Genomic DNA, 11,382 nt, shown 5'->3' with positions numbered 1-11,382 from the left:
TCATATAATTTGCTTTTCTCAACCTTAAACTAGAAAATTCAATATTACCATCATTATAAAGTACTCTGGTAGGAATGGTACATTGGTAGCAATCAGCTTTTTATTTCTGTGAATATAGTTAGCTGTAGTTCCATAACGACGAGTATAACAACAACAACAAGAAGATAGTGAACTGAAAGTTAGTCACTAGTTGCACAGCTTTGCAAATTCTCAGAGCTTTATAAGTAGTATTGTGATATATTCGTGTATTGTCCATAAGTTATATATATATATATATATATATATATATATATATATATATATATATATATATATATATATATATATATATATATATATATATATATATATATATATATATATATATATATATACTACTACTACTACTAGGAGCACAGTCATTTATATTTCAGAAAGTTGTAACTGTATTGGTGCATTTTGCATATTGGTGGTCTATCTACAACAAATAATATTCTCATTTTATACAATTGCATTAACTCTTATATCGAGCAATATCTATCCCGAAATCAAACTATTATCAATGTGTAACAAAATTAAAAGGAAAATATTATGAAGTTAAAAAATGAGTAGTTATGCTTAAAATATTCTCTTATATTTCCTGTGTTCAACAGCGACCAGTAAACCTAGCATTTGCTTTACAGGAAAGCACATTTTTTCGTGTTAACATTTCTTAGTTAATAGCTAAATAAATCGAATAATTTTGTGTCAAAATGAATCAGTGATTTAAGATAATAGATCTTTTCCCTGAGCATGTATTTCACGTAGTACTAATATTAATACTTTACCAGTCGAGATAGTAACTAGGAACATAGTATTTTTCTAAACTAGATAGAAATGATAAAACGTAAAGCCCCAAAATTGCAGTGCATAAAGAGATATCTATTGCATTACCAACCCAATCCCACCCACCTCAACCCACCCGACCCTTATTCCGTTGATGCATGCTGCATGACAGGAAAGTCAGTATATTCGAATATGTTGAAACATAATTTCAAATAACGGTAAAATACAATCCATCAAACTTTCAACTAAATAAAGTATCTCTAACATAATTAAAGCATAACCAAACAATTTCACTATCTCACACCGTACCCCAACACGCACGTGTAATTCGTACATAATAACTGATAATAACAGTACTGCATAGTGACACTTAAAACACACACTCGCTACTTCTTTATTTGACACAATTATGACTAATAAAAAGAGAAAACTGGTGCTGACACAGCTCAAAATAACAGATTTAATGCTATTTCCTTATCGCCAGCGCATTTTTGTATTACTTCCGCCATCTTTAATTTTTCCACTGGTGTCATTCATGCAATGTTGCGTGACTGGTCTCGTTAGCGAAGCATCCTGGAGAGTCAGGGTACCAGGCTAGACTTCCGAGCAGCTTTCTATGTAGGGGGATTTCCGCCATAATTGTATGCGTGTATTTTCTGTTCTTCCTTGATGCGTTATGGTAAATAGATGCTTGCAAGTGCTACTTTCATAATTCTATCCATGTATATTGTATTCTTCATTAATGTAAATTGTACGTGGCAGTTTGCAAGTGCTACTTTCCTTCTGCAACATTGTCGTTTAAGAACTCGATTTTTAGTGATATCTCTCATTACTTTGGAAAGATTAGTTATTTTAGCAAAGTAAGGATCAGAAATGGCAATGATATATTCACTCGTACTCAACGAGCTTTCATGAGACGACCCTGGTTGTAAGAATCGTATTGTATGTACATCACCCATTTTGACGCACCTCACAGACGTCTATCTCCTGTGATACTATCGTACATAAGCTTCGGCGGAAATACTATATTTCAGATCAACATCAATAGCACATAAAAAAAGTTTATAGGTAAAATGACATTAAAAAAACTAAGCATTCCTAAAGGTTTTCTTATTCTTTTTCTTAATCTTGATTTTGGAACATATTTTGTTGCAAAAGCCGAAATAATCAAATTGTGGAAAATCATGTTCGTATCATGAAAAAAATATTTATTTGCGATTAGAAGTATTAGATTTAGTGTATGATTGTTTTCCATTAGTAATTTGCATTGTTAATGCACAGAACCTCAGCCTTTGAATGTATTTTTAAAAAATATAAAAAATTAACAAATAAAAAGTAAACAAATTAAAGCTTTAAAACTGGCGTGCGTCCTTTAAAACTTTTGTCCTTAAACGTGGAAATAATTAGAGACAAAATACATAATGTTACAGGAGATTTTACTTTTATTTATTGTAATTCTTCCCATTATCAAAGCAATTAAAAATAAGAAATTGGTTCAACAATTTGAAAAATATAAATATATCACTCTTAGGTTTTAATTATTCAGCTGTTTTTTGTCACATTAAATATTTTTTTAAAAACTTTAAAGAAGTTTTGAAATATGAATGCAGTGACGCATGATTCCGACTTATTAAGTGTGCTGAGTCTTTGCAATATTAAAGTAGTTTAGTGAATTATCTATGATCAGAGAGAGAGAGAGAGAGAGAGAGAGAGAGAGAGAAACCCTGGAAATTTCATTAAGTTATTGTAATTGTATACATGTATCCCGGGTCAATGAGCGTGTTTTGGGACAGTCTTAGGGTCATTCCTTCAGCAAGTATAAACAAGAGGAAAAACTACTGATCTTACTCGGTAATTATACAAGGTAGAATTTTACTGATCATTGTCTTTTTATTTGGTTTGAGTTTATTTAATTGCCTAAATGCATCTTGGGTGGTTGAGGGTGTTTTGGGACAGTCTTTTGCTGTTTTAGGGTAGTCAGTGAGTCTTTCATTTTGGTGATAATTACCAACCTAGGGAAAAAAAACTCCCCTGATCTTACTCGATAATTATACAACACAGGATTTTACTGATAACTGTCTTTTTTAAGGTTCGATTCAATATAGTTGTATATATGTATCATGGATAGGTGAGAGTGTTTTCGGACAGTCTTGTGCTAGCCACATGACTTTCAGGGCGATAGGCAGAAAAATTAAACTATTATATGTCTAATTCAAGCATAAATTGCTGGAAATAATCAGACATAAAATTACTGGACAGATTTAGGCAGGCAAACAAGTGTTTGAAACATTGCCTACACTTTTAGAACAGGTTTTGCTTTAATATTCTTCAAAGGAATTGCCTATGGAAATCTTGAGGCAGCACACAAATTATGGTCAACAATTATTGGTTGCTTGACTTAGTATTATGTAAGGAACCGATAGTCTACCATTTGTCTACTAAAAGGCTTGTCAAATGGTCAAATGCAGGAATAGGTTGCAGATGTGCCTTCTGATTGGATTTCCTATTATGTGACAAGTGTGACAAGCTCTATGGTACTTGTAAACATCACTTTTAATTTTCGACAATGATTCGGGATGTTGTGATAAGTCTTATTGACCCCAAAATGACCAGTTTAAGGAGTATTATGGGATAGAATATGTATTTCCTGTCTATACGACTTAGCAACAAGAATTTGGTTACTCACTGGCCACTCATTACCAGCAGGGATATCAGGTGATCGCCATTTTCTCATAATGACCCCATTTTTCACAAAGTAAGAAACTGGTACTTGTGTGGCTTCAATTTCTGAAACCCACTCTTGTGTCTTTTCTGAAGAATAATACTCGGGGGCCTATAATTCAAATTAAAATGACTTGCATGCTTATAAAATAGCCATTACCTTCTACTAAGATATCTTACAACTGCAGTCAGAAATTGGCTAGTGGTTTCTATTATTCTGTGAAGAAACACACTTAATTGCGAATCTCTCTCTCTCTCTCTCTCTCTCTCTCTCTCTGTTAAGTGATTAAGTCATTTAAATTATGGAATTTACTTTATCCCTTGTTCCAAGGCACATATATTAGGGATAACGGGCCAAATTTAATAGCTTTGTAAAGGTCAAAGCATTAGAAATAACAAAATTTAGCAAATAAAATATAGTAATCCTTTTCTTGATTCATTTGCTCACAGCAAGTGCAACCAACACATTTTATTGTCCGCAAAAAAAATCTCCAAACGGCGAGCATTTGTGTACCGTGTATATATTGAATATAGATCCAGTAATGGCATGTTTTGGGGGATTAATTATTGAAACATTGCAAAGGGAATATAGCCTGCCTGTTCTTGAGGCATAATTTACAAATGTACATGGTATCCAAAAGGAAACGTGTCTCAGCTAATCCAGAATTTACAGTTTTAATTCCTCAGAATTTTAAATTATGATTGTATGTCCAATCCAAAAGCCAAAATTGTGTGAAAAGCTTGTCTTTATTCATGTCTTATTGGTGTGATAGTGAAAAACAAAAGGGATTGGCAAATAAATCTATAAGAACAATGTAACAAAACAATCCCGGTATTTGTTCCGTATAATTGCCTACTTGCATGATAACTTTTGTTTTAGATTAATTCATCTAACAATATTGTTTTTATGAATGCCGGTTTACATTAAATATTTATTTTTCTCTAATATTTTCCTATGAAATGTTAAAACAGAACTGTACATAGTTTTTATTTTATTTATTTTGCTTTATTACATAATTGTATTGTGGTGATATTTTTGTGTCATGACAATATTAATTTATATTTGAAACAAACTCACAGACAAATGAAGATGTTTTTGTGGGGTGGAGGTGGATTCTACAACAGCACGAGCTGTGAGTAGCCTTAAAAGCTTTAAAAAAAATTAAAATATGTGGGGGTGGGTCTTACTCTTCGAACAGAAAACAATCACATCTCTAGATCACATGTAAATATTTGTATTAATATTTTTAGCTACTACATTAATTTCACATCCAAATGTATCAGGCATTATAGGTTACTGCATTTGTATGGGAAAATATGAACGAGTTTTTGGATGGAGTACTGCGCGACCATGGGAGTGAAGTATATCCTTCCGACAAAACGAGTTCATATTTTCCCATACAAATGCAGTAACCTTTTTATTATATGCTCATTTTTTAAATTCTACCTAAGGTTTAATTATATAAGCAAAATACACTACAAGAAACAACGTAAATGAATGCATGCCGCATTCCAAACTAAATACACAAGCGCATATTCATCACTACACAAATCATTACAGGTTACTGCATTTGTATGGGAAAATATGAACGAGTTTTTGGATGGAATACTGCACGACCTTGGGAGTGAAGTATATCCATCCGACAAAACAAGTTCATATTTTTCCATACAAATGCAGTAACCTTTTTATTATATGCTCATTTTCTTATTCTACCTGATGCTTACTTATATAAACAAAATAAATACAAGAAACAACGTAAATGAATGAATGCCGTATTCCAAACTAAATACACAAGCGCAGATTTATCATTACACAACAACATCATTATTAATGCGCACATAACTCCGCCCAGATAAATTTAAACTTAGTCGCGCGCTCGACATAACTTTTGAAAGAAAATGGCGTGTCTAGTTAAAATTGAAATTTGCAGTCATATTGTGAATGAATGCGCACTGCATCAACTTTTCCATTTGATCGGGAATGAATATATTTTGGTATTTTGTTTCGATTCGACGAAAGTTTGGGATTTTGGACTGGATTCATCTGTGCAAATTATACATGAAATACATCGGATTGAAGCGGTGCGGGAGAAACGTGTTTACATCTGCCAATGTGTTTACATCTGCCAATGTGTTTCTGTTTCTGTCATGGAATGTTTGAAATCATAATGTGGGGAAAATATGAAGTCTTTCAATTGCAATTATCAAAAAGACGTTATGGAATTTAATGCTTATTTCATTTTGAGTGCAGTAAGGAGGATGCAATTGCACTTATCATCGAAATTACAGCATAATTTCGAAATGTGTAATCCAGATTGAGAACCTATGACATGGCTCATGTCATTCGAATTTACAGAATTAAAGAAATACATTTTGAGGAAATTCAGGATGTGAAACTGTAAGTATATTTTATTTTGCCATTCTTATCACCAGCCAAAGAAGAGAGCATATGACTTGTCACTTGTATGTTATTTGTAAGGACCTTATCTTGCGTCTGTCATATACTGTAGCTAGCCTAAATCCGAAACATTGTATCAACGCGGAATGTGCCAAAGCAGATGGTATGTGGCAGTCCACGAAACATCTGCCTTAGTTCATTCAGCTGGTTTACTTCAGCCACAGACAAATAAAATAAATCAAAAGTGCTGGCGTCTGCGTCCATTGTTTGTTTACAATAGAAAGTAGTTTCTTTATGCACGTGAATGCTATATGTAATGTCGCGCGGATTCAATATCGGGTAATACTGCGCGATTCTAACAATTTCTAGTTAACGGGGGAAAAAATGAGCATATAATAAACATTATTACTGCTCACATAACTCCGCCCAGATAAATTTGAACTTAGTCGCGCGTTCGACATAACTTTCGAAAGAAAATGGCCGTCTAGTTAAAATTGATATTTGGAGTCATATTGTGAATGAATGTGCATTGCAACAACTTTTCCATTTGATCTGGAATGAATAGAATTTGGTATTTTTCTCGATTCTAAAAAATTTCGTGATTATGGACTGGATTTTTATGTGACAATTCCACATGAAATACATGAGACTGAAGAAGCTAGGGAGAATCGTGTTTACATCTGCAAATGTGTTTCTGTTTCTGTCACTGAATGTTTGCAATCATAACGTAGTAAAAATATGAAGATTTTTAATTGTAATTATTAAAAAAAACGCTATGGAATTTAATGCTTATTTCTTTTTGAGTGCAGCAAGGAGGATGCAATTGCACTTATCAGAAATTACAGCACAATTTCGAAATGTGTAATCCAGATTGAAAACCTATGACATGGCTCATGTAATTCGGATTTGCAGAATTAAGAAAATACATTTTGAGGAAATTCAGGATGTAAAACTATAAGCATATTTTATTTTACCATTCTTATAACCAGCTAAAGAAGAGAGTATATGACTTGTCACTTGTATGTTATTTGTAAGGACCTTATATTGCGTCTGTTATATACTGTAACAAGCCTAAATCCGAAACATTGTATCAACGCGGAATGTGCCAAAGCAGCTGGTATGTGGCAGCCCATAAAACATCTGTTTTAGTTCATTCAGAAACAAATTTAAACAACCACAACGTAAAGAGCATCTTACGCGAGTGTACATGATGTGTGTGTACAAATCAAAAGTGCTGGCGTCGGCGTCAATTGTTTGTTTACAATAGAAAGTAGTTCCCTTATGCACGTGAATGCTATATGTGTATTGTCGCGCGGGTTCAGTTTCGGGTAATATTGCACGATTCTGACAATATAAAGTTAACGGGAAAAAAATGAGAATATAATAAAATTTGATACTGTATTGTAGCAGTAATAATAAAAACAAATTGAGCTGGTTATTGGAAGTGGTAAGAAAGTTATTTATATTCGATATATTACTTTTTTATAGTAGGTACCAAATGAGTCTGATGTTTCATCAGTGAAGTACCTTACAATAAACCATCTTATCTGTACTACAAATGTCGCCTCATATATGGATGAATACGTTTTTAAATAATACCAAAAATGTAGTTTCTAGTTTGATATCTGTGGAAATAAAGCGTCTCATTATTGTATGGAAATGTTCTTTATGTTTAGACACATAAAACATATTTCATAATGTTAGAATCTATTTCCTTATATAAGGAAATAAGTTCATACTTTTTTTAGCATATGGTCATTTTACAAGATATACTGTGTATGTGATGTCCGTGTTTCAAGTAATTTGCCTCTTGCTAATGTATTGGAATTGGAGATTTAAAATGTAACTGGAGATATGAGGATATTTGTCACAGACAACTAGTGACAATACTTGCTGGCTATTGCATAATAATCCATGCCATACAAAAATAACTATTCTGTATAATTTTATAGGGATGAGAGAGAATAAATAGAAATCCAGAAATCTCATCTATGTACTCTCTCTCTCTCTCTCTCTCTCTCTCTCTCTCTCATAACCAAGAAAGAGAAAGTATGGCCTTGAGGTGCAGTTATCTGCAATTTGCTCAAACCTTGTGAGGTCTTTACTGTTACGAAAAGCACAATTTGCAATGCGCTCTAAATAATAAACACGCTCTAAATTGATAACATTGTGAATCAGAATATATGAACAAATTATGACCTTAATCTTTGCTTATAAGCGGCTACCCCATTTGGCCACCGTGCGGCAGTGATAAATTACTCACACATAATGTCCTAATAAAAATGGAGTGGGAAGGGTCAGCGGAAATATAACATTGTGTAAATACATCTAATTGTATTTGATACATTTAGTTTGTTTTGTGTTTCTGGCAGGCCACCTCTCTTCCGAATGTTAATACTCTGAAAGATCAGCTGACTGTAATGCGGTAATATAATTCGAATGATATTTTAAACAAGACCCACTAACATGCCGTAAAGTGGTATAACCTCTTGTTGCTAGGGTCAGGGAGTTGCCGTAGTGTAAGAAATTGACGTGTCACAGCGCCATCTTTTGTCATAATGAGGCATTATTTTATGTTAACTTCCGTGATGCTAACTTGCAACGTGCTTGGTGCTACATTACAGTCATGATTTTAGAAGGTACAATCTGAGCCACTTGTGATATAGCACGTTTATAAATAGAATATTAAAACTTTTAATAACTGACATAGCATTTGCCATACGACAAACTACATAATCAGTTAAATAGTTGGCAAATTGCAAGATACAATGACGAAGAAGGAAAGTAGATTTAAGCACTTGCAAGCAGCCATTTACAGCTTGCATGAATGAAGAATCGAAAATTCATGACTAGAATTATGAATGTAGCATTTGCAAGCAGCCATTGACAATAATGAAAAGGAAAGTAGCACTTACAAACTGCCACGTACAATCTGCATCAATGAAGAATACAATATACATGGATATAATTTTATGAAAGTAGCACTTGCAAGCAGCCATTTACAATAATGCATTAAGGAAGATTAGAAAATACACGCATATAATTATGGCGGTAATCCACTTTCATAGCTTTCGGTGGGTCGATGGTTCTTCTCGGGTTCTTCGTCCACCAAATATACTGAACGTCATGTATGGCCTATTTATCTGCTGAACAATGGTGTTAAACCCTCAAAATCAAATCAAACTTGGATGGTTTGACAGTGACCTCGAAATAAACTGACGGCAACCCAGCACTTAAAACGAAATGAAAATGAAAATGATGTAGGACAGGACATTGCTTTAGTAAAGAAACGTGTTATTGTGATTTTAAGATCAGGGTATACATTTGTATGACACGCTTCAACGAAAGTGTTGCCTCTAACTGTTAGCGTTATCGAGAAAGGTTCACGTGATTGTTAGCATTTACGGTCAATTTAAGCTTGGTTCTTGTAAACAAAATTGATAATGTCAGTATATACTTTGCTACACAGGTCAAGGTTTATTAGTAATAGCGTCTTTGGGTAGAAGTTTGCGTTTTGAAAGGTAATGAATTGTCTGCTACATGCACGACGCACAACAAAACTTAGCACACAGATGAAGAATATAGAAAATAACACAATACTGCCTCAAAAGACATTCTCTACAACAACAAGAACAGCATTAACAACAACAACACAAACAACAATAATAATAATAATAATAATAATAATAATCATCATCTTTTTTGTTTTAAATTGGGGTCAGATTGTTTCGGTTATGTTGGATTAAAGGCACTTGTAATTTGTAACCCATCGGAAATGAGAGTTGAGTGACTTTACCGAAGTCACACCGCGGCAGCCAACCTGGGCTGGATTGGGTCGTTATCGAACGCGCGACCATTAAGTTGGGAATCAGAATACTCAAACCAACCTGGCAACCGGTACTTTATTAGTTTATATATATATATATATATATATATATATATATATATATATATATATATATATATATATATATATATATATATATATAGAGAGAGAGAGAGAGAGAGAGAGAGAGAGAGAGAGAGAGACAGAGACAGAGAGACAGAGACAGAGAGACAGAGAGAGAGGTAATATCGCGCACCTGTAGTGTAAGCTGCACTAGATTTACTGGATGAAAAATTCATCCTAATGATCTCTTTCACGCTTTCAGATATGTAATAAAAATAAACTTTATGATTTTTGGGTAGATATAAGAACATATTTCGCACACGAGAGAATTGTCATTAGTGGCTTCGCCACATTGACAGAAAACAGTGTTTCCACATCACTAATGAACTATTTTCTTATATTTACTAAAACAAATGTAGATGTTTTATATATAGGATTTTTTATTCATGTTCCGTGCCTTACCTTTATCTTTTATTTTATGTACCTTTAACCGAATTTTAACATATATATCTTTTATATTCTATATTGTTGAACTTCGTGTTTACATTTATTTGGATGGGTATATATTACTGTGGTTTTTATGCATTTCGTTTTTGCTTAATATTATTTAGAAGTGTCCTTTAGCCCTATTGTGCTGATATGTCGATAAACGCTACTACTGTTACTGCTAATGCTGCTGCTATTAGTACAACTACCACATATTATTGACAACAGTCTTATGAGTGCCGCATGATTCTTCTAACTCATTTTCCTAATGTACATGCAACAATTTGATTCTCATCAGAAGTGCTGTACAAACGTTGCGGGATTAGGCAGAAATGATTGTGACTCAACAGGGAAGTAATTTTTTACAAGAGGAAGTTGCTATACAAACAAACCAAAAATTAAACTTTTAACGACACATACTGAAAAAAGAACGTAATTAGTATTGCCACATTAAAATGTAAACAAGACATAAACTGACTGATAAAATACACAAGCAATAAACCTGAATTTAGTATTACCATAGTAAACAAGCTATAAACCGTATATAGTACCGCCACGCTACACAAGCTATAAACTGTATTTAGAATTGCCAAAATAACAAGCTATAAACCATATTTAGTACTGACAGCCAGAAAGCTATAAACCGTATATAGTATTGCCACACTATACAAGCTATAAACCGTATATAGTATTGCCACACTATACAAGCTATAAACCGTATATAGTATTGCCACACTATACAAGCTATAAATCGTATTTACTATTGCCACAGTAAACAAGCTATAAACCGTATATAGCATTGTCACGCTATACAAGCTATAAACCGTATATAGCATTGCCACACTATACAAGCTATAAACCGTATAGTATTGCCACAATAACAAGCTATAAATCGTATATAGCATTGTCACGCTATACAAGCTATAAACCGTATATAGCATTGCCACACTATACAAGCTATAAACCGTATAGTATTGCCACAATAACAAGCTATAAATCGTATTTACTATTGCCACAGTAAACAAGCTATAAACCGTATATAGCATTGTCACGCTATACAAGCTATAAACCGTATTTAGTATTG

This window comes from Sinohyriopsis cumingii, chromosome 2, assembly GCF_028554795.1.
Source record: "Sinohyriopsis cumingii isolate HCF-2022 chromosome 2, ASM2855479v2, whole genome shotgun sequence".
Classification (NCBI taxonomy): Eukaryota; Metazoa; Mollusca; class Bivalvia; order Unionida; family Unionidae; genus Sinohyriopsis; species Sinohyriopsis cumingii.
The sequence above is the reverse complement of the archived record's forward strand: the minus strand, read 5'-3'. Positions refer to the sequence as shown.